This window comes from Ochotona curzoniae, unplaced genomic scaffold (assembly GCF_017591425.1).
Source record: "Ochotona curzoniae isolate NIBS_2020 unplaced genomic scaffold, NIBS_Ocur_1.0 scaffold_461, whole genome shotgun sequence".
NCBI lineage: Eukaryota > Metazoa > Chordata > Mammalia > Lagomorpha > Ochotonidae > Ochotona > Ochotona curzoniae.
Window position 1 is genome coordinate 10,996,110 of NW_024467120.1, and position 23,419 is coordinate 11,019,528.

The 23,419-nt window shown below is 42.1% G+C and overlaps 1 protein-coding gene across 1 annotated transcript in view; it reads right to left on the reverse strand.

Moving 5' to 3' along the window:
* The window catches only part of LOC121147703 (cytidine monophosphate-N-acetylneuraminic acid hydroxylase-like), a 100,153-nt gene extending 78,078 nt beyond the window's left edge, over positions 1-22,075 (reverse strand). Inside the window, exon 1 of the mRNA XM_040967607.1 lies at positions 22,051-22,075. The gene's annotated coding sequence lies outside the window, so the exon portion shown is untranslated. The remainder of the gene's footprint in view (positions 1-22,050) is intronic.
* Positions 22,076-23,419: the final 1,344 nt, after the last annotated feature.

Consider the following 23,419-nt stretch of genomic DNA (forward strand, 5'->3'; position numbering starts at 1 on the left):
TACAGGAACAAACACGCTTCAGAACATCTTTCGCCTAGTCTGTCTGGCTATGTCTTTCCCTCAAGAATAATGTTTGACACTGAACCCTTACACAAATACCTTGAATCAAGTGCAAGTCCTCACCAGCCTCCTACAGCATCCCTCCCTTAAAGTGTCCTTGTCCTGCTTTTATTTTTTATTTTTTATAACTTTTATTGGTTTTTGATACAATTTAATTGGCAGTGAGCTTTCCCCTCTGTTCCCCTCTGTTCTCCTCTCTAGAATCATAATGTGTGTCTATCACGAATTTTCCCAAGTACATCATGCTTCAACTGGGGTATCTCCCAGCCATGTAGAAGAATAACTTTTCATTGTAGGTTAATTCTTATATCCTGGGGCTTGCCTTGCTTTTAAATTGACACGTCAACCTTACTAAAATTAACTCAGTGAGTTGAGGGAGTGGTGTGGCTATCAAAAGCACTCATGAAATCATTTGATTCTCCGATAACTAACATCTGGATGAACATTGGCTCAACATTGTGGTCGCTTGGGGAGTGAATTAGCGTATGGAAGATCTTCCTCTTAGTCTTTCCTCCTCTTTGTATATCTGACTTTTCGATAAACATAAATAAGTCTTTTTAAAAAGAAGAAAGAATGGGGGAGAGGGGACTGGTGCAATGGCTCAGTTGGCTAATCCTCCCCCTGCAAGCACTGGGATGCCATATGGGCACTGATTCATGTCCTGGCTACAGCACTTCCCATCCAGTTCCCTGCTTATGGCCTGGGAAATCAATAGAGGGATGGCCCAAAACCTTGGGACCCTGCATCCCCGTGGGACACCCAGAAGCTCCTTGCTCCTGGCTTCAGATTAGCTCAGCTCTAGCTGTTGCAGCCATTTGGGGAGTAAACCAGCAGATGGGAGATATTTCTTTTCTGTCTCTTCTTTTCTCTGTAGAACTACCTTTTCAACCAATATAAATAAATCTTTTAAAAAGTGGAAAAAGAAAAGGAATTTTGTTTTAGGGACAAGACTTTTAAAATCTATAAAATCTGCTTTGGGCATTTGTAAACCTATGTGCATTATAAATGTGTAATAGCTTTAAACTTTTTATTTAATCCATTTATTTGGAAAGAAGAGAGAGAGAAACATATCTCAAATGTCCCCAACAATGGACTATTCCAAGTTGAAATAAGGAGTTTAGAATTCCGTTCAAGACTCCCACGTGAGTGGTAGAGACCCACGTACTTGAGCCATCATCTTATTACTACTGATTTAAACTCTGGGAACTTGTTCTATCAGCAATGAAGAATGTGGGCTGATGAACAAGCAGAAGTGAAGGCAAGTTTCGTATAGTTTATTTGAAAAAAAGTGAAGCAACAGAAATGTCTGCACCTGCTACTTCAGGCAAGCATCTCATAAAGGACCACAAGCACGGACTGTATGCAGATTGGCATTCTCACGGACATGAGTATGGGCTTATTGTCCTTTCTCCCCTGCTCTCTCTTCTGGGGAAGTGTAAATGGGAGTTTTGGATGTGAAATTCCCCTAAACAAACTCCTCTGGACAACACTGACTGTCTTATCTAGTGGAGATACAATATAATATGAAATTATGACCTTATAAGACCTGCTGTATTGCTCGCTCCATGCAGTGAATTCCTTTCAATAATGGGCAGACAAGGACCACGAGCTAGGGGAGACCGACAAGAAGGAAGCTGGCTCCTACTTGCTGGACTTGTTTTCTCATTCCATTGCACATTAATTTTTTTTTTTCTTATTTTCAGTTCCTTTTACACGCCTGGGCTTATATCTGCTTCTCTGCCTTAACAATGTGTTGCCTCCCAGTATACACAAGCAGGAAGCTGGAAACAGAGGCTGGAAACAACAGGGGATACGGAGATTTCTCCCTACTGTGCCAAACACCTAAACTAGGAGCCACAGTTCTTAAGGCAACTACTGAAATTCAGCTTTCAGAATTCAAATATGTAGATTCTGTTCTCTTTGTTTCTTTGTGTGCTTAGGTAAGAAAGGCCTCAAACACCTGCATCAAACACAAACTCACAGAAGTGACAGTATCACGCAGGGGGAGGGCGAAGCTAAGATGCTCTAAGGTGTCAACAGTTAAACCGACAAGGCGATGGTTGGGTGTGACTCAGTGTTTGTGGCCATTTTCAGAGTTTTAGGCATCATGCCTGGTTTCCATCCCTGATTAAGAAATCCAAATTCCTCCTGAGGTTATTCATCCCCGTAGAGACACACCAAAATCAATGCAGCCCCAGATTCAACTCACAAGCTGTTTTGAACAGGCGGCTGAACTTTGCCCCAAGCGCATCTCTGAATGTTTTTGCAAATTCCTGTGGCAAATGTCTCTGTATTTTTTTTCCCTGTCATTTTGGATCTCCCTTGGTCTCTGCTGGCTGACTCACTAGAACGAAGTGATGGTCACTCTCCTGAGAGAACACTTAAGGCTAAATTAGAGGGAAACACAACAGTTTTAATAGAAATGGATATCTTACCCACTCTGGTGAGTCTCCAGAAATGCTCAGTAGCCTGAGATCTCATCGCCACCACCACCTGCTGACCTGCGCTGAGAGCCAAGAGGTCCCAAACGCCATTCTTGAATAAGGAAATAAATACTGTCTCAGGTGCCATTTAGTTCATGTGATCTCATTACTTATGCTAGATGCAGGTAATGTGAGAGCAGTAGACAATGCAGAACAGTCTTTAAAGGTGTCAGAATTTTCATTTAACAGACTTCCTTGGCTGAGTCTGCTGCTCAGACAGGTTGTGCCCTTGCTAGAAATTCTAAGGTCATGAAATGTGGCCATGGGAATGCTTTGCATCCTGTGTTGACCTACCGGCTGAAGCCCTGAGCCTTACATATATCTTCTAATGAGCCTGACTTGAGTTTTGAGCCTCTGGTGTCGGGCTTTGCACAGGTGGCCACGGTGAAGCTTTAGCACTTTCGGTAGGAAGGCAGATCTTAGTCTCTGTGTGAGAGCTGCACTGAAGGAAAACAGAACTTCGTCCAGGGTGAAATGAGAAAAAGGATGTAGACGTTTAGAACATGATCCAAAAGCAGCCTAACATTTACACATTTAAACCCCAGACCACATTTGATAACCTTGGGAGAGGTCCCCATTCCTAGAGACTTCCCAGAGAAATGTTCCTAATGTAAGCCAGGAGAGCGATTAGGTCCAATAACACTACACTGATAAAACCCCAGAAGGAGGCTCATCTATCTCATCCGCATCCCAGGAGAAGAGGAGCAAAGAGGAAACCTCGCCCGTAGCAATTCCTGCTTTCGCACAGCGGACTCAGGCCTCAGCCGAGCTGCCATCTGTTTAAGCATGCTTAACCCTCATACATTCCACTGGCTTGCTTGCCTTTTTTCTTGGTCGCTCACGTGAAATCAGTTGCTGAATGACAACAGCCTAACACGATTCCTTAACAGTAGCACCCTCCAGAGGTCAGTCGGCCTCCCCAGGAGAGACAGGGTTATCTCCCAGTTTGAAAATCTAATTCATGTATAATTAAAGCTAGTAAAATAGTGAAATAATTGAGTGTGCAAATATCATAAAAATACTTAAGATGCATTTTGGTTTTTAAAATGTTACAAGAAGTGTTTTTCAGGTTGAAAAGAATTTTATTTAGTTTGGACATAATTTAAAAGGCTGCTTCCAATTGAATCAAATGATGAATAAATTACAGAAAATTGGTGGCGGCAGCAGAGGCAGGGATCCTGTGTGATCAAACTGACTTTCAGGCAAAACTGAGCCTTACTGTCAAGAATATATCTATGCAAACATTTGGCTCACTTCTTAAAACAAGATTTTCTTGCAGCGTTCATAAGAGATGGGATAGGAGCCGATGTGGTGGCATACCAAGATAATCCACTTCTGGTGCTGGCATGGACACCAGTTCAAGTCTCAGCTTCTCCATGGTGGCTGGGGAAGGCAGAGAAAGATGGGCCAAAGTCTTGGGTCCCTGCTCTAACAAGGGAGACCCAGAGAAAGCTCTTGGCTCCTGGCTTCAGAGTTGCTCAGCTCTAGCCAGTGTGACCATTTAGGAAGTGAGCTAGAAGGTAAAAGATTTCTTTCTCTCTCTCTCCCTGTCTCTCTCTCTCTCTGATTCTTTCTCTTTTCTTTCTGTAATTCTGACTTTCAAGTAAAATAATATTCAAAAGAAAAAAATTTCCTCATCTTAATATGAAACTCAGGGGAAAAATGCAAAGTATTCTGTCACTTCTGCATCTTTGCTGCCTGGGAGGGCTCACCCTCCTGCTTAAAAGAGACTGGGTGGGAGTGCAGCTGTTTGGCTTCCTGTTTGCTTCTGAAGTCTTTTCCTGCAGTCACCTTGCTTAAATGAAAAACTGTTTTTTCACCATGATTTATTGACCACTTGTTTTAAATCTTTGACCTTGACAAGTTTCTCAAAATCAAACTTTCAATTAAACCTTTTTGACCAAAAATTAACATTTTCTACTTACAACCCAAGAAAATTTCAAAAGACATGTTTCTCACCTTGTGAAAACTAAAGATTGATTATAAACATTGATTATACTTATTTCATATGCTCAATTATATGGGAAACCTGGCCAAATAAAAATGATGTTTAATCTTTTTCAAGTTGTTTTGAGTAAATGCATTATTAATAAGTGTTCTAATGAAGACGGCCTCCAAAAATTTAGGGACATCATTAGATGAACATGTTTTCAAATTGTAGGGACTCCGCAGTGGAAGAGAGAAGTTAAGGCATAGAAGACCTACACAAAGAAAAAAGAGCTGAAAACATTCCTAATATGGAAAAGATGCAGACACGTTTGAGGAGGTCCACAGGTCCCCAAGTGAACATGAGCAGAAAAGAGTCTCACCGCCTATGGGTTAACCATCAAAAGTGCAACACAAAGACGAGATTCTAGGATACACTTAACGGGGACCCCATTCAACTCAGCAAATAACCCTACAGGCCAGAAGAGACTATAATTCTGTATATTCTAAGTTCTGAAAGGAAAAAAAAAACTACCAATCAAGATACTTTGCCCTGCAAAACAATACTTCATAAATGGAGAAATAAAGGCTTTCCAAAGCAAGCAGGAAAGAGGGAACTCATCACCACAAGATCACCCTTACAAAAGATTTTTAAGGGAGTGCTACATACAGAAGATGATTACCACCATGAAAGCATGTGAAAACAAAAAAGCCTAGTAGAAACAGAACAAAGGCTACTAAAAATAAAAGTTTTAATTGATAGGAATAAGTCATCACTTGCCAAAAATAACCTTGAATAAAAATGCATTTAATACTTCAATTAAAAGATACAGTCTAGATGGATGCACTTAAAAACAAAAGACTTAGCATAGTGGTATTATGTCAGGCCAATCCTCTGCCTGCAGCACCAGCATCAGTTCTAGACCCAACTGTTCTACTTCTAATCAAGCTCCCTTATATTGGCCTGTGAAAGCAGTAAAGGATGGCCCAAAGCCTTGGTACCTTACACCCACGTGGGAGACCCGGAGGAGGCTGCCAGCTCCCAGTTTCGGACTAGCCCAGCTCTGGCTGCTGCGGCCATTTGAGGAGTGAACCAGTAGATGGAAGATCTCTCTCTTTCAAGTAAAATAAGTAAATCAATCTTTATTTTAAATCCAACAATATGCTATCTTTCATATGTGTGTGTATACACATACAATGCATATTAATAGTATATTTCACCAGTGAAGACACTTCAGTGAAAGTGAGTGGATGGAAAATGATAGTTCATGCCAATGCAAACCAAAAGTGAGGGGCAGCAGTTATCTTTACATCAGACAAAACAGACTTTTAAAAACTATGAGATCAAAAAAGGGCCACTATATAATGATTCTATGGGTGTGTACGCTTAATCTTGGAGCCCTTAATTTTATAAAACAAAATATTATATTTTAAGAGATAATCTGCAATATGGTATCAGTGGGGAATCTTAGTACCCCACTCTCATCAATGGGGAAATCCATAAAAAAATCATACCAAAAAAAAATCAAGAAAACAGGTGAACTATAATACAGACCAAATTTTCTGATTAAATATTTACAGAACATTCCTTCCAACAGCTGCAGAATACATATGTCTTTTATCAGCACAGAGATATATCATATATTAGATAAAAAATGGCTCTTAATATATTCCAGATATAAAATCACATCAACTATCTTTTTTTTTTTTTTTTACCACAATGACATAAAGCTAGAAAACAAAACAGCATCTCGGAGTTATACACACACACATGAAAACTTAAAAACATGCTTCTGGACGAACAAAATCTCATTAAAGAAATTAAGAGAGTAAAAATTTCTTGGAACAAATGACCATGGAAACACAACATAACAAAACTTTATGGGAAACAGCAAATGCAACACTAAGAAATTTACAGCAAATAAAAATAACTAAATAAAAAGGCTTTGCATCTCAAAGATCAAGAAAAGTAAAAACACACCAAAACCATGGTTAGAAGGAAGGAAATAAATAAAATCAGAGCACAAGTAAGTTGAAACTCAAAGTATTACAAAAATCAAAGAAATGAAGATTTGGGTTTTTGAAAAGATGAACTTAATAAACTTTAGGTAAATTAAGAAAAAAGAAAGACAACAAATACATTTGGAGATAAAAAACAAAAGTGGGGGGCATTACAACTGACATTACAGAAATATCAGGGCTCATTAGGGATTTTTTTTAAAGATTTGTTTTTATTGCAAAATCAGATATACAGAGAGGAGGAGAGACAGAGAGGAAGATCTTCTATCCAATGATTCAATCCACAAGTGACCACAATGGCCATCCTCGACTGCTCTCCCAGGCCAAAAGCAGGGAGCTGGATGGGAAGTGGAGCTGCCGGGATTAGAACTGGAACATATATGGGATCCCAGCGCATTCAAGGCGAGGGCTTTAGCTGATAGGCCACGGCACCGGGCCCTCATTAGGGATTATTAAAAACAGCTACTGCCAACAAATCAGAAAACCTGAAAAGATGAATATGCTTCTGAACATACATAAATTACAAATTTTAAACCATGAAGCTATAGAGAACCTGAACAAAGTTTTAATATTGAATCATAATAAAATGTCTTACCATCTGCAAAAAAAAAAATTCCTAGGAATAGATGATTTCACTGCTGCTTTGTATCCAACTTTTAAGAAAGAACTAACAATTCCCAAAACTACTGCAAATAATCAAAATGGCGAGAACCTTCCAAACTCATTCTATGAGGCCAGAATTACCTTTACTCCAAAACTGATAACAACATAACAAAAAGGGAGGGCGGGGGAACAAGATGGGGAGGGGAGAAATGGAAAGAAGGAGGGAGTAAGGAAGGACATTATAGATCAATATTCCTGCTGAACATAGATGCAGATCCTTAACAAAATACTGTGGTTGTGAATCCAGTAAGAATCAAAAGATCGTTCACCGTGACCAAGCAGAATTTATCCCAGGACTGCAAGAATGATTCACTGTATGAAAGTCAACAAATGTAACACATTGCATCAACAGAATGAAGAATCAAAAATACAATTATCTCGGAGGATGGAGAAAGAGCATTTGATGAAACTCAACAAAACCCTTGAGGAAACCAGGTATATAAAGAATATATAACTAAACCCCCCAAAAAGAGGGGAGGGCTATACATGAAAACCCATACGCAGTATCACACTAAACAAGGAAGAGCTAAAAGAATTTTCTCTAACATGTGGAGCCAAACAAGAATATCAGTTTTTAACACTCTTATTCAATGAAACATTGAAAGTTTTAGATAGGAGGCATATAAACTGAAAAAGGGCAAGCCCAACAATGGCTGTTTTCAATGATATGATTCTTTATAAACAAAAACCTAAAGACTCCACCAAAAGACTTAGAACTGACACATGAATTCAGTCAAGTTACAGAATACAAAATAAGCACAAAAAGACAGTATCACTTTTACACATTTTACTAAGAAATTATAACAGGAGTGCCATTCATAATAGCTACAAATAAAAGCAGTTAAACTAAGGGTGCGAAAGACCTCTTATAATAAAAAAGACAAGCCATGAAAAAAATTGTAACAAAAAATTGGAAATACCTCCCAAAACCATAAATTGGAAGAATTATCATTTTTTGGAAGAATTATTTTTAAATGTTCATAATACCTAAAGCAAATCACAGATTTTATACAATCCCCAAACTGTTAAATTCATTCCCCACAAAACTAAGGGAAAACCCCTAAAGTCACTTGAAAGACCCCAAATAGCCAAAGCAATCTGAACAAAATAAGCAAACTAGAGGCACCATAATACCTGATCTCAACACACAGCACTGGGCTATGGCTCTGACATGAACACATACACAGGGCCCAATGAAACACACTGAGGACCCCAAAAATGAAATCCATGCATCTACAGTCAACTGATTCTCAACAAATACAACAAAAATACACACTGGAGAAAGGACAGACTCCAAACTGAATGGTGCTGGGGAGGCAGATTTTCTATACAGAAGTCTGAGTTTGACCCCATTACCCCTGCTCTCATTCCATCCAACAATCATTTCAAAATGAACTAAGGACTTAAGGATAAGACCTAAGAGGATACAACTACTCAAAGAAAACAGGAAAAACATGTCAAGACATCTGTAAGGCAATGATTAAAATCCACAAAGCATATGCTACGGAAGGAAACTCAGACCAAGGGAATTATAGAAAATCAAGATGCTTCTGCACAGCAGACAACAGAGGAAGGAGAAATTGGGACCGGCATTGTGGTACAGTAGGCTAGACCACTGACTGCAACACCAGTGTTCCGTGTGGGCACCAGTTCAAGTTCCACATACCCCACATCTGATCCAACTCCCTGCTGGTACCCATGGGAAAGCAGCAGAGAATGGTCCAAGTCCTTGGACCTCTGCACCCTCTTGGGAGACCAGAATTGATGGCCTGGTCCCCATTAGCGTGACCATTTGGAAAGTGAGTCAGGGAATAAAGATCTTTCTCCCCACTCCCCCTTTCACTCTGTCTCTGAAACTAAACCTTTCAAATAAATGAATCTTTTTTTTAAAAAAAAGATGAGTTAAAGGAAACCAATACAACGGGAGAACATATTTGCAAATTGTGTATCTAATAAAGGTGTACAATCCAGAAGATGTAAAGAACTAAAAGAACTGAACAATGGGGACCTGTGTGGTAGCACAGTGGTTTAGCCTCCACTTAGACAGTGGCATCCCACATCAGAGTGTCAATTAGACTTCCAGCTCCTCCACTTCCAATCCAGCTCCCTACTAATGCTTCTGGGAAGACAGTTGACAGTGGCCCATGAGTTGGTGCTCCTGCCATCCTTGTTGGGGACCTGAGTGGAGTATCAGGCTCCTGTCTTTTACTACCCTTCCCCAATCTGTTGTGGCCATTTGGGGAAGTAATATAGTTGATGAAAGATTTCTCCCTCTGGTGCTCTGTGCTTTCAAATAAGCAAATCTTGAAAAACAAAAGTTGGGTGGCAAAAAAGCAAGCAATCGAGCTAAGAAATGGACAGCAGGGACATTTTTACAAAGTGCTTTGCACAGAGAGAGCAGTGCAAACGGGTAACAACTCTATGAGGAAACACTCAAGGGCACGTGTTTGGTTTAGTGGTTAGCTTCACCACTTGAGCTGCCTACATCCTGCAGCAGAGAGCGCGATTCCTGTCCTCCTGGCTCTCAAGCTTCATTCTCCCCCAGGGAAAACCACAAAAATCAAACTTTCTCCTCCCGTGGAGAACACAGAAAGCAGAACTCAATTTTCTCAAAAACAACCTAAGAGGACTATGCACCTATTTCCCATAAAGACATTCACTCCCCAGCTTGTCTGGTCATAGACACTAAACTTTTCATTTCAGAAGGGTCCTGGAGGAAGGAACACTCAAAGGGGTCAAGGACTCTGAACAGCCAGGCCGTGTTAGCTTCCTCCCTCGATAGAGCACTAGATTATTCCTTTTTTATCCCATCATATTTCTACATAGCTGTCCACATCTCACTGAATGTAAATATAAAAAATGAATGGTTGGGCCTGGTACAGCAGCCTAGTAGCTAAAGTCCTCACCTTGCACACGTCGGCATCCCATATGGCTGCCAGTTCTAATCCCGGCAGCTCCACCTCCCATCCAGCTCCCTGCTTGTGGCCTGGGAAAGCAGTCGAGGACGGCCCAAAGCCTTGGTACCCTGCACCCGCGTGGGAGACCCGGAAGAGGTTCCTGGCTCCTGGCTTCAGACCGGCATAGCATCAGCCTTTGTGCTCACTTGGGGAGTGAGTCATCGGACGGAAGATCTTTCTGTCTCTCCTCCTCTCTGTATATCTGACTTTGTAATTAAAATAAATAAATCTTAAAAAAAAAAAAAAAGAAAATACGAAGGAAATAACTTGATGACACAATCTCCAGTAAAGTGCAAAGGAAAGTTTTTATCACATCTATTCTAGTTGCCAAAATACTTGTTGGTGGGAAAAAGGCAATTGTTCTAGGCAAATTTAGCTCTTAAAGTATTATTTTCTTTTCCAAACCAACAAGTCTTTAATTTTGTTCTCCCCTTTGAAGGCATTACACGTTATTTTTTTAATTGCAGTATGAACCGATATATAGTAAGGTGCACTAATCTTGACTGTACAGTACTATATTTTTTCATACATCTATGTAAGTATCATCATTTCTATGACTATAGTCAACTCGTTCCTAATCAATACTCGCTCAAAGAAGCCACATCTCCTCTTCAGTTTTTTAAACATTTACTTTCATCTTATTTGAAGGCTGCTTCATTTTTAAACAGAGACAGATAAAGACAAAAAAGTCTTCCCTCCACTAGTTCTCTCCCCAAATGGTTGCAACAGCCAGAGCTGAGCAAGGTAGAAGCCAAGAACAGAAACTAATTCAGGCATTTCATGTGGGTAGCAGGGACTCGAGCACTTGAGCCATCACCTGCAAAGGGACGCATTAGCTAGAAGCTGGAGAGGTCATCAGGCCTAAAGGCTCATACTCAGTCACCACTAAATGGAATGGCATCACTAACGCCTGTCCCACATGTGCACCAGTAACCACTCTTCTAACCACTATCACCATAGATTAATCTACTCTTGAATTTTAGACAACTGAAATCATATGACTTTATATTCTTTTGTATGTAGTTTCTCCTTCTAACATCATGACTGTGCATAACAGTAATTTATTCCTTTTTGTGCCTGTGTAGTATTCTAATTTGTAAATGTGCATCCTTACCTATTCCAGTACCATTGCATACTTGAAATGCCCCTTGTTTTGTGGTATTATGATTAAATGCACCATGATCAGTCTGAAACACAAGTTTTGGTAGAGATAAGTACTCACTGAGGTTAGGAATAGCCCTAGGGGTAGGAGCCACATGGCATGTGTACATTTACCTTTGATAAGTGTGGCCAATCAACTTTCTACACTCCCAGCTGCAAGTGTATGGGGGAACAAGAAAAACTTCACCCAGGCGGGTGTCATGGCATAGTAAGCCTAGCCTCAACTGTAGTGCCAGGATCCCCTATGGGCACCAGTTCATGTCCCCGTTGTTTCACTCCCTGTTGATGGCCTGAGACAGCAGCAGAAGATAAGCCTAAGTCGTTGGGCCCCCACATGCACACAGAAGACCTAGAAGAAGCTCCTCTTTCCTGATTGGCTCAGCTCCAGCCATTGCTGCCATGTGGGGAGTGAACTAGCAGATGAAAGAATTCTCTCTCTGTTCTCTCTCCTCTCTCTCTCCTTTCTCTGTAACTCTTCCTTCTAAATAAATACAAACCTTTTTTTTTTATTATTCACAGAAAGATTCAATTGAAAAATAAACTTTTAAAAAATTGGAATCTGCAATTTTTCATAACATGCACATTCTAGATCCCTCACAAAAATGCTTGCTGTGAGAGGGCAGGCTTTTGGTGTAGACCATTTTGACAGTGCTTGAGTGTACAATGATTTGACAGATAATGACCAGCTGCGGGCTAAGTTCAGTATGCATCTTGGGGATAGGTCTGTCAGCTCAAGGGAATGACTTCCTCAAGATACAGAACAAAGAGCAGACGCATCACTACAGCCACGTCATTGCCGATGGCTGCATATTTACTATGCATTTAGTAAATCTCCATGAGCTAAAAAGGAAGCAGGAAACCACCCTACCATGCATCACTGATGAGGGAACCCACGTCAGTTTCCAATACCTAGAAACCTGTACCCATTTAGAAATAAGAATGATCTATTTTATATGAAAAACATTAAACTTCTGGGGCAAATCAGCTGCAAGAATAGCAACCTTGGCCACCAAAGATACAGTGGTACTTCAAAAAATCATGACAAAAAGAAATTTTTTAAAATTTGGTGAAAAAATGAAAATTATGTGTAACTTTCTCATAATTCACATTTTAGCACATTCCTTGAACTTTCATTCAGTTTTTCCCAAAGGTGGATCTAGTGAGAAAAGCAAGAGAACTTTCTAAACTTTTAAAAACTGGTGCATCAGAGCAGAAATGCCGTCATTCTAATATGAGAAGCTTAGATTCTTCTTAAGAGAACAGGGTTGGCATCACACTCTGACTTCCAATATTGACCAAGAAAACAAAGCTGAGAATTCAGACAAAAGAGTCACCTCTGAGAACAAATGGAGGACAAGAAGGGCAGAGAATGGTGCCTCCCAGCAAGGCAGGTGTTAATACCTCATCCCTACTGACAGGAAACATGGAAGAACTGTGAGAACAGGGCTCCACTGTCTGGAAGCCTGGGGTGGTCCCCTCCCCCTTCGCAGACCTTTAGTCAAGTGAGCCCCTGGCCCCTCACTCCAACAAGGAGCATGGCATACACAGCATTTGGAAACAGCAAAGGAAAGAAATGTGTCCCACACCTGAGGAACCAGGTAAGTTGTAGCAAAGGGTGATATCACAAAAAAAGGAAATTGGACCTTGGGAGAATTCGAAGTACAAAAGCTCTCAGAAATTTTTGAAAAAAATACTAAGAAAGAAAAATTTGTGATTTCTCTCCAGAAATAAGAGAGGCATTTTACTGAAATGTCAAAGGAAAGGTTGCATAGATGAAAGAGGGGCAATGAGTGAGCTGAAAGATTTTTAAAATAGAAGTCCTGAGTCCCCCCCCCAGAAACTTCTGCAGATGCTGTAAGTAGCAGGAATAACACTCTTTAAAAAAAAGAAAAAAGAAAGAACAGCATCTGTGAAACAGAGAACAGAAAAAAAAAAGCGGGGGGCGGAGGGAAGGTAGCAATTGGCCCAGCTGTTAAGACACCTATGGGGACACTCATGTCACACGTCAGAGCTAAGTGGGGCCACCTTGCAGCTCTTCCCTTCCGATTCCAGCTTCCTGTCCATGGGCACCCTGGGAAGCAGCAGGTGTTCACTCACCTGCTTGTCCTGTCACCCTGCAGGAGACCTGGGGGGACAGCTCTGGCCATGGTAAGCTTCCCGGGAGTGGACTACCTGGTAGGAGCTCTGTGTCTGCCTCTCTTTTGATCCTTCTGCCTCGCAAATATCTTTAACATATATGTTGAAGCAATATAGGAAATACATATACTGGAGATATTCTGATAATTTTTATAAATGATCCTTTCCCAAATTTAAAAAAAAAAAAAGCCTAAAAGAAATCTCATAGAAGTCTGGATTATGCTCTTCCCTGCATTGTCACCACAAAAGACTTCCCTGATACCAGGTACCCCTAGAGGGAACAGAGAAATCAGTGACATCACCAACTTACTCATGAACTCAAGGCAAGAGCACACCACTGTGTGCTGTTTCCAGTTTCCTTGGGAGAATTCCAGAGCCAGTGACTCAAGCTGCCTACCAAATCAAGACCTCTTCAGACTTACAAGGACTCAAAACACACACTTCTCTCCTGTACTCCAGAGCAGCATCCCTGCCGCCCCGCACTGCGACGCTCTTGGCCCCATGTCTCCGGGAACCTCCCTGCAGTGGAACAAGGCGGTGCATATTCGTGGCTACTCAGCTCATCTGTCTTCCGTCCCCTTCAAGCAATCCTCACGGAGTTGATGGCCTCTTTCTAGCAAAGGTGCTCTCTCCTCCTCCAACTGCCACGTTTCTTCATCACCCTGTTCCTCCTCTCTGTCTCTGCACTATTATATGACCAGGACTGTGGTTAGAGGCAAGCAAGGACCTCATCATGGGAATCCAAAGAGAACCTGGTTAGGTTACCTTATTGAGATCCCTTATCCTACTCAGAACCCCATTGCCTCCTAGGAGCTTTCTCCTCCTGGAAATCTGCCGACATGCTGTCCTGTGAATCTCTAGCTCTGGTTTTACTGTTCCATGCATGAGGTGCCTTGATGCACAGCTCTCATCATATCACAGAGTGCCTGACCCATGGTTTCTAGAGACCAAAACCTCTTCATATGAAAGGAAAGGAGGGTTTTCTAAGGGAACCTTCTCTGAAAACTCCACACCTCCACAAGCTTCAAATCCAGAATGAATATTTTCACAAATTATTTGAAGTCCCTTTATATGCCAAACCATTAGCAAGTGGATACTCAAGTATGAGGAAGGCTTATTTGCAAAAAAAAAAAACAAAAAACAAAAAACAAACAAACAAACAAACAAAAAACCCCTCACAGAACAAGCTCAAGGAAATATCAGGGAAAGCCAGGTTCGTCCTAGTCATGATGATAAGCTCTGAAGAACAAGCACTCTGCTACTTCTTCCTGCTGCTCATCTTTGACGGAGTGCCTGGGCCCACACAACGAAGGCTTAATAAATGTCAACTAACAAATAGCTCCTTAGATCGTGTGTAAGTCCTGTATCCACTGCCCATCTTTCTTTCCTACCAATGCTGTGAGACCATTTCTATCCTTTGCTGGTAGGAGAGAAAAATTCTGGTATCACCTAATTATTCCACAGAAGCTGGCTAATTTCCATATGCATGCTAAACCTCAGAGAAATAAGGTCTGCAGACCTTCAAGACCACCTGCTTGCCCTTGGGAACAGAACCTGTGCAGGTCCCTGTTCTACACTGACAGAGACACTTAAAGGAGCAGTGTTCCTTGCCTGTGAGGCCTTCATCCCTTCAGCACCAAGCAATATTTTATAATATTTTATAATTATTCTATATTTTTTGTTAATGGTTGCTAGTCTCCTCGGTCTAACTTAGAAATTATTCATTATCAGGGGTGTGTGTATCTAGCAAACAACATAATACAGGTTAACTATTCCTTATCTGAGACATTTGGCATTTGGAAGCAGAGATGCTTTGGATTTCAGATTTGTTTTTTTCCAAATGCTGGACTATTTACATATACATGAGCTCTAAACGTAAAATTCTCTCATGTTTCACATGCACATGATATGCAGAAGCTGAGAGTAATTCAGTACAGTATTTTTAGTGCATCTGTATGTTAGGCTGTGACCCATCACATGGGGTCAGTGGTAGAATTTTCTGCTTGTGCTGTTGAGGCAGAGCTCCAAAAGTTCCAAGTTTTAGATGTCCTGCTTCCTGCAGTACTCTGGCTCTAGATCTGACATTATGAAGGTCTTTGATGTGCTGGGAGGGCCCTTCCTGCTTCTTGTGCCTGTTTGCAGTTTACAAAATTTGTAAGCTGTACCAAACACTGGCTGCAAGTTCAAGATAAACGAACACCTTATGTGGATGAACTGCAACCCCAGATGCATGAACTATACCTTGGGGCTGGCTGTCCTGTAACCAGAGTGTTGCCTAGTTACTTTTAATTCATCTATACGCTCTTTTCCTGTGCCACCCGGAAATATGACCGCATTTGGGGTATCCTTATTGTAAGTTCATTTTCATATGAACCAGTCTTTCTAAGTATCAGAGGTCATACTCTAATAGGGTGCTCCATCGAGAGAATGTTCTGGTTTAACTTTATATCAAAAGAGGTAGCACGTCTGGAGAAGCATCTCAAGGGCCAATGGAAAACAATTCTTCAACGTGTCAGGCAGAGTATGGAGGCTCAGCCAGGGTCCTCCTTTGTGAACAGCTTTTCCCTTGGGAGTTCTAATTGTGCTTCTTTCATCTCAACAAATGAAGTGGGCCCGGCAGGTGGCCTAGCGACTAAAGTCCTCATCTTGAACAAGCTGGGATCCCAAATGGGGACTGGTTCTAATCCCAGCAGCTCCACTTCCTGTCCAGCTCCCTGTTTGTGGCCTGAGAAAGCAATTGAGCATGGCCCAAAGCCTTGGGATCCTGTATGCGTATGGGAGAATTGGAAGAAGTTCCTGGTTCCTGGCTTCCGATCAGTGTAGCACCGTTTGTTGGGCTCACTTGTGGAGTGAATCATTGGATGGAAGATCTTCCTCTCTGTCTCTCCTCCTCTCTGTATATCTGACTTTACAATAAAAATAAAATAAATCTTTAAAAAAAAAGAAATGAAGTAATAAGTTCTGCTGGTTAAGGCAATTTTACTAACATGGGTATTCTCTGGGGATTGATTATATTATTTAAATGCTGGACTAATGCCTTTGGATACCATTGTGTTCCTTTTTAATCTTTTAAAAGTGAGTGTGCTTCTGGATACCACCCTGAACTCTATGTGCAGGCAAAAAAAATTTTTTTGAGACTTTTAAATTTATAATAAAGGCAGTTTTTAAAGTAAAGTTTTGGGGCCCGGCGCGGTGGCGCAAGTGGTTAAAGGTCCTCGCCTTGCACGCCCGGGATCCCATATGGGCGCCGGTTCTAATCCCGGCAGCCCCGCTTCCCTTCCAGCTCCCTGCTTGTGGCCTGGGAAAGCAGTCGAGGACAGCCCAAAGCTTTGGGAACCTGCACCCGCGTGGGAGACCCGGAAGAGGCTCCTGGCTTCGGATCGGCATAGCATCGGCCCGTTGCGCTCACTTGGGGAGTGAATCATCGGACGGAAGATCTTCCTCTCTGTCTCTCCTCTCTGTATATCCGCCTTTCCAATGAAAAAATAATAAAAATAAATCTTTAAAGTAAAGTTTTGTATGTTTGAAAAAGAAAGTTCCAAATTTTAGGGACTGGTGTGGTGATATAGAAAGCTAATCTTCCACCTGTGGGGCCAGCTTCCCATATAGGCATTGATTCTAGTTCCAACTGCTCCATTTCTGATCCAGCTCCCTGCTTGTGGCCTGGGAAAGCAACAGAGGATGGCCCAAAGCCTTGGGACCCTGCATCCAAGTGGAAGACCCACAAGAAGCTCCTGGCTTCAGATAAGCTCAGCTCCAGCTGGTTACAGTGATTTGGGGAGTGAATCAACAGACGGATAATCCTCTCTAAATCCCACCCCCTCTATAAAAATCTTTCAAGTAAAATAAACAAATCCTGTTTTGAAAATTTCAGATTTTAGAATATTTCAGACTTTGTATTTTCAGATTAGGGATGCTCAGCCTGAGATTTAAGGGCTTAGTAACTTCTAAGACTTCAGGCTTGCCCTGGAGGTCTTGGACACCATCATCTGAAAATAAGGAGGGATACACATCCTTAAGGGAAGACGTCTATAGAGAATTCCTTACCACCAACACCGTCAACTCACCCTCTCTCTCCTGAGAAAGAATTCTCCGTTCAAGCCAGCTCCAACTCACTTACCATAACACAGCTGAACAGGTTTTTTAAAAATGTCAGATTCAATCATATCACTTCCCTAAGTCCTCAACATAAATCCAACACACATCAGGATCAAGTTCAGAATCCTTGCCGTGACCTGCCAAGGGCATCCCGAGCTGATCCATCAACCAGCCTGTGTCCTCTTCCTCTCCCCAAACTTCTTCATTCCAGCCAGCAAGGTCTCAGGTTTTTCTGACAACCCTGGACTTTTTTTTTTTTTTAAAGATTTATTTTTATTATTTTTTCATTGGAAAGGCGGATATACAGAGAGGAGAGACAGAGAGGAAGATCTTCCGTCCGATGATTCACTCCCCAAGTGAGCGCAACGGGCCGATGCTATGCCGATCCAAAGCCAGGAGCCTCTTCCGGGTCTCCCACGCGGGTGCAGGGTCCCAAAGCTTTGGGCCGTCCTCGACTGCCTTCCCAGGCCACGGGCAGGGAGCTGGAAGGGAAGCGGGGCTGCCGGGATTAGAACCGGCGCCCATATGGGATCCCGGGGGTGCAAGGCGAGGACCTTAACCACTTGCGCCACCGCGCCGGGCCCGACAACCCTGGACTTTTTAATCTCTGTTACCTGTGATTAAGATATTCTCCCTTCCCACTGCTGCCAGGCTGGCTCTTACTCATTACTTAGATTTGGGCTTAAGTGCCACTCAGCTAGAACTCTCTCAAGACTGATGAAGTTCCACCATAAGGTTCTATAGTTTATAGAACTTTGCTTTCCTCCTTCTCATCACTCTGTTATTACCTATTAAATGTCCACTTCATCCCCAGGTGTGATGAAAGCAGAGCTGAGGCCATGCCTTTACTGTTACATCTTCAACATCAGGTATGATGAAATACTGTTTAAATGTGTTTTTATGGCACCTGGTAGTTGTACATATTTATGGGGTATGCCATGTGAGTTTATTTTCTTTAAAAAAAAAAAAAGATTTATTTTGCTTTTTTTTTGGAAAGTCAGATATACAGAGAGAAGGAGAAGCAGAGAGGAAGATTTTCACATTGATTCACTTCCCAATTGGCCGCGATGGCCAGAGCTGAGCCGACCCAAACCCAGGAACCAGGAGCTTCCTCAGGGTCTCCCACACAGGTGCGGGGTCCCAAAGCATTGGATCATCCCCGACTGTTTTCCATCCCTTGATTCACTCCCCAAGTGGCCACAATGGCTGGAGTTGCGCTGATCCGAAGCCAGGAACCTGGTGCCTCCTCCCAGGTTTCCCATGCAGGTGCAGAGTCCCAAGGCTTTGGGCCATCCTCCACTGCTTTCCCAGACCACAAGCAAGGAGCTGGATGAGAAGTGGAGCAACCGGAATTAGAAACAGCACTCATATGGGATCCCAGCTTGTGCAAGGCAAGGACTTTAGCCACTAGGCTACTGCGCTGGACCCTGCCATTTGAGTTTCAAAACATCTTTACAGTACAAGGATCAGATTCGAATAATTAGAATTCCTTGTCATCTCAGATATTTATGTTTTGTGCTAGGAATATTCAAAATTCTCTCTCCAGTAATTCTGAAATGGTTCATCAATCTTTGCTGGCCATAGTTGTTCTGCTGTACTATGGGATCCTGTCCAAAATGGTGTGTCATTTCTAACGGATAAATGAACACATCGTATACTTGAGAAACAATTGAACAATACCTATGCCTGGGGGAGGGTGATGAGGGTTGGGCATTTCTCAGATTTGTCATTTCAGGAAGAGTGTACAGAAAAAGCCAAATGCTGGTGAGCGGCAGGTGTATTCACAAATCCACTGCAAGGGTAGAATGACCTTTAAAAGAGCCATTATTTGTTCTGACATATAATAAAAATCTACCAGGATCTAGAATGTTGCCTAATCCAGTAGCTCTGCCCACAGTTCATTCCCTGAGGAAACATTTGCTGTGTTAGATACATCCACATTGCATAATTTTAACTCAGCAAGTGTGTGCAGGATAGATATAGACAATAGCTTTTAAAATTAGGAGTTGGAGTTAGCTCAGGCAACACATCAACACAGCCTAGACGCCTGGACATAAAAGATTTTCTAAAAACAGTAGTTCAACCCTAAAAAAACTAAAAAAAAAAAAAAGCAGGGTCAGGTATTGTGAGACAGTTAGGTAAGTTGCTATTCCAGACGTCCATCCCAAGCGGGAGTGTCAATTCAAGTCCTGGACACTCCGCTTCTAATCGACTCCCTTCTGATGCACCTGGGAAGCAGCTGGTGATAGCCCAAGTGCTCTAGTTTCTGCCATGCCACTCGTAAGGAGTACCCGGATGGAGTTCCTTCTGGGTCCAACTCAGTCCAAACTCAACTGCTGTGACTCTTTAAACACACAGGCAGAAGGACGGCCTGTGTGTTTGTTTCTCTGTGTGTCACACTGGCTTTCAAACATGAATTTTTTGTTTTAAAGAGCAACCTACAGTTCTGGGTTTTTGTTTTTGTTTTGGCTTTGTTTTGTTTTGAGGAACTGAAAAAGACCTTGCATCCTCAATCCAACCCTGGAACACCTCACATTGCTAATTCCTCTTCTCAGAGCTATGACGTGAAGTCAGTTCTCTAAGGCTGTAGGTCTAACTTGAGGCAAATCCACCAATGACCCCCCAGTTACTCATGATCTTCAGTCCATAAACTCCAGCGAGGAAGCTCCTAGCCATGGCCTGGAAACACTGTGCTCCAACATTCAATCTCCAATCTGGATTCACCAGATAGCATATTCTGTGTAAAGAAAAGTCTTTACATGTTGCTCATCCTACAATGCCTCCTCTTTACTGTCCACACCTCCAAAAGACTTGAGTATTAGTAACAGTAATTCCTGAAGACCTTTGCATGATTTGTTGAAAGGTTATTCTGGCCTACAGCATGATGTATCATCACCTTCATCTGCCTGTGAATTTTGGGCATATCAGTCTGCTTCTTATCATTCCTAGTATTTGAGACGCTTCTTGTGCTTTCAAATTATTATAGATGATTCCTAGGGGTGTGTGTGTGTATAATATTATATACATGTATATATGTAATACATTAAATTGAAAGCCAAGGCTGACACAGATAATTTTATACAAATCACTAACTATATTACGGAATGCTATTGCATTGATCACAACAAAATATGGTATGTAATGGTCAAATATATAAACAAAAGTGTGGATTATTCACACATTAAAAAATGAAATTCTGTTACATGCTTCTACGTGAATGTAATTTAAAGACATTAGGCTAAGTGAAATAAGTCAGACATAAAAGAGCATACATTGCACAATTCCACCAGCATGAGATGTTTGGGGCAGACAAAATCACAGAGAATACTGGAATAACTCAAGCATTTGGGTCCCTGTCACCTCCACAGAAGATGTAGGCTGAGTGTCTATTTCTTGGTTTCAAGACTAGCCCAGCTCTGGCTGTTTCCAGCCTTTGAAGAGTAAACCAAGACAGACCTCTGTCTCTTTTCTTTCTCTGTCTCTCACTCTTGCTAACTCTGCTTGTCAGGCTTAAGGAAAAAGGCTCTTGTCTAAGTTGTAGAGTGGCAGCTCCCAGGAGCAGGTGTTTGAGGTTAGTTCTGTGTTCAAGCAGAGAGATAACTGATAGGAGAGCTGATGTGTGAAATTAAGGAAGCCCTTGCTCAGGCAGGAACCTCCTCACTGCTCCTAGTCACCAGATGCAAATAAGACTGAAGCACTCTCGGGGATAGTACAATGGCTCAACAAGCTAATCCTCCACCTGCAAGCACCAGCACTCCATACGGATGTCAGTTTACATCCTGGCTGCTCCACTTTCCATCTAGCTCCCTGCTTATGATCTGGGAAAGCAGCAGAGGATGATCCAAATCCTTGGAATCCTGCACCCACATGGGAGACACAGAAGATATTCCTGGCTTTCGATCAGCTCAGCTCTGTCCATGGAAGCCATTTGGAGAGTGAACCAGCAAATGGAAGATCACTCTCTTTTCTCTCCCTCTCTCTATCCCTTTCTGTAATTCTACCTTTCAATCAAAAATAAATAAATCTTTAAACATATATATATGAAAAGAGACCGAGGCACTAGCTATTCTCTGAACACCTCTTCTATCTCAGGGTGCCAAGCTACCTGGAACTTCATTTCTTAGGTAAACATAGATTTTTTTAATAAAAGAATTTTCATTTTAAACATGAAGATGATGTGAATGTGAATATAATTTCTAATGTTTGAAATCCCATGTAAAATTTTCATGTTAAGAAAAATGCGTACATCTTTCCACAGCCAAATTCAGTGACAAAGATTCCTAGGTGTAATACTTAGCAAGCGGCACTTGCAAGAAAGCACAGAATCCTACCCAAATTGTCAGGTTTTGCACCAAGTTTTGCAACAGAGTAAAGATGGTTCTAGCCACATACCTCTCTCTAATTCCTGAGAAAGTATTAAGAGGGCTGTCCTAACTCTGTGGAAAGAGCCACGCATACACAGTCTTCAGAAAGTTCTTGGTAAGCACATCTTACGAAAAATGTTAGGCATGGATTTCAAAATGTTTTTGTAGCAAAATAAAACTTACTTTTTAATTCCACTTTCCACAAACTCTCTGCTGCGTCTTTGCATATGTGCCTTCTCGCTGAGCCTGGCTGAACTTCCCCGCCGGTGAGTGAGGCTTGCATCAAACAGGCTGTGTCAGAGCCCGTAACAGCCTCCAAGCATGGAGAATGAGATAAGCGAGGTTCTGTGGCTTCTGAACTATTCTTACAACAGATGGTGCTTCCTTCACTGCGTTTCTTTCAAGTGGGTCATGCTAGCCATGCCTCAGGTCTTGAGGAAGCCTAAGCTACAAGCAGGAACCTGGCCTGAGCTTCTGCCCACAGCTCCAACCAAGAGCCCAGACCCATCAACCTGAGTCTTCTGAGAGCACCAACCTCTCTGTGATGCCATGCTGGGAGCTGAGTCTTTGGGAGCTGAGTCTTCCAGATCAGCCTCAGAGAGAAAGCAGTGGCTAGCTCTCCCTGTTGAGCTCTGACTGAATGCCTAACCACCTCCCCCCCCCACCACTGGTCATCTGAACACAGTAAGTGGTTAGCATTCACTACTGAAAGAACATTTACTCTTTTGAATTAGGTTTCTATGAGTGTAAAATGAAAACTTTACATATACTGCCATGCTAGAGAGTCATAAACATGTTAAAGACATCACATGCTATAGCTATAACTATCAGAGCAAAACTTAAATCAAAGAGCACACGGAATCATGCAAGCTCTAATTACCCTCCAGCACGAGCTGGGCCAAGACGATCTGGAGGTACTGTGGGCAATGTTCAGCAGCACAAGACTATCTTTCACTACAGGGAGGGCCTTGCAGAAAAAGGGGCTCACCTTCACACTGTGTTGTGTGAATGTAGTTTGGCCTAGGAGGACCTAGGGGATACATAAGCTCTCTTGGTAGCTAGAAGGGTGTCAGAGTCTCTAGGAACATGAGTAAAGAGAACGCCTATCAAGATGAGTAACATTCAGTGCTGCGAGCTCATTGGAAAAGGAACCTGCTCATAACATTCACAGTATATAAACTGATAAATTTGGGTAGGAGGGCAATTTAGCATTTTCTTTTTTTTTTTAAGATTTATTTTTATTATGTTTTATTGGAAAGGCAGATATACAGAGAGGAGAGACAGAGAGGAAGATCTTCCGTCCGATGATTCACTCCCAAAGTCAGCGCAACGGCCGATACTATGCCGATCCGAAGCCAGGAGCCTCTTCCGGGTCTCCCACAAGGGTGCAGGGTCCCAAAGTTTGGGCCATCGTCGACTGCTTTCCCAGGCCACAGGCAGGGAGCTGGAAGGGAAGCGGGGCTGCCGGGATTAGAACCGGCGCCCATATGGGATCCCGGGCGTGCAAGGCGAGGACCTTTAACCACTTGCGCCACCGCGCCGGGCCCCAATT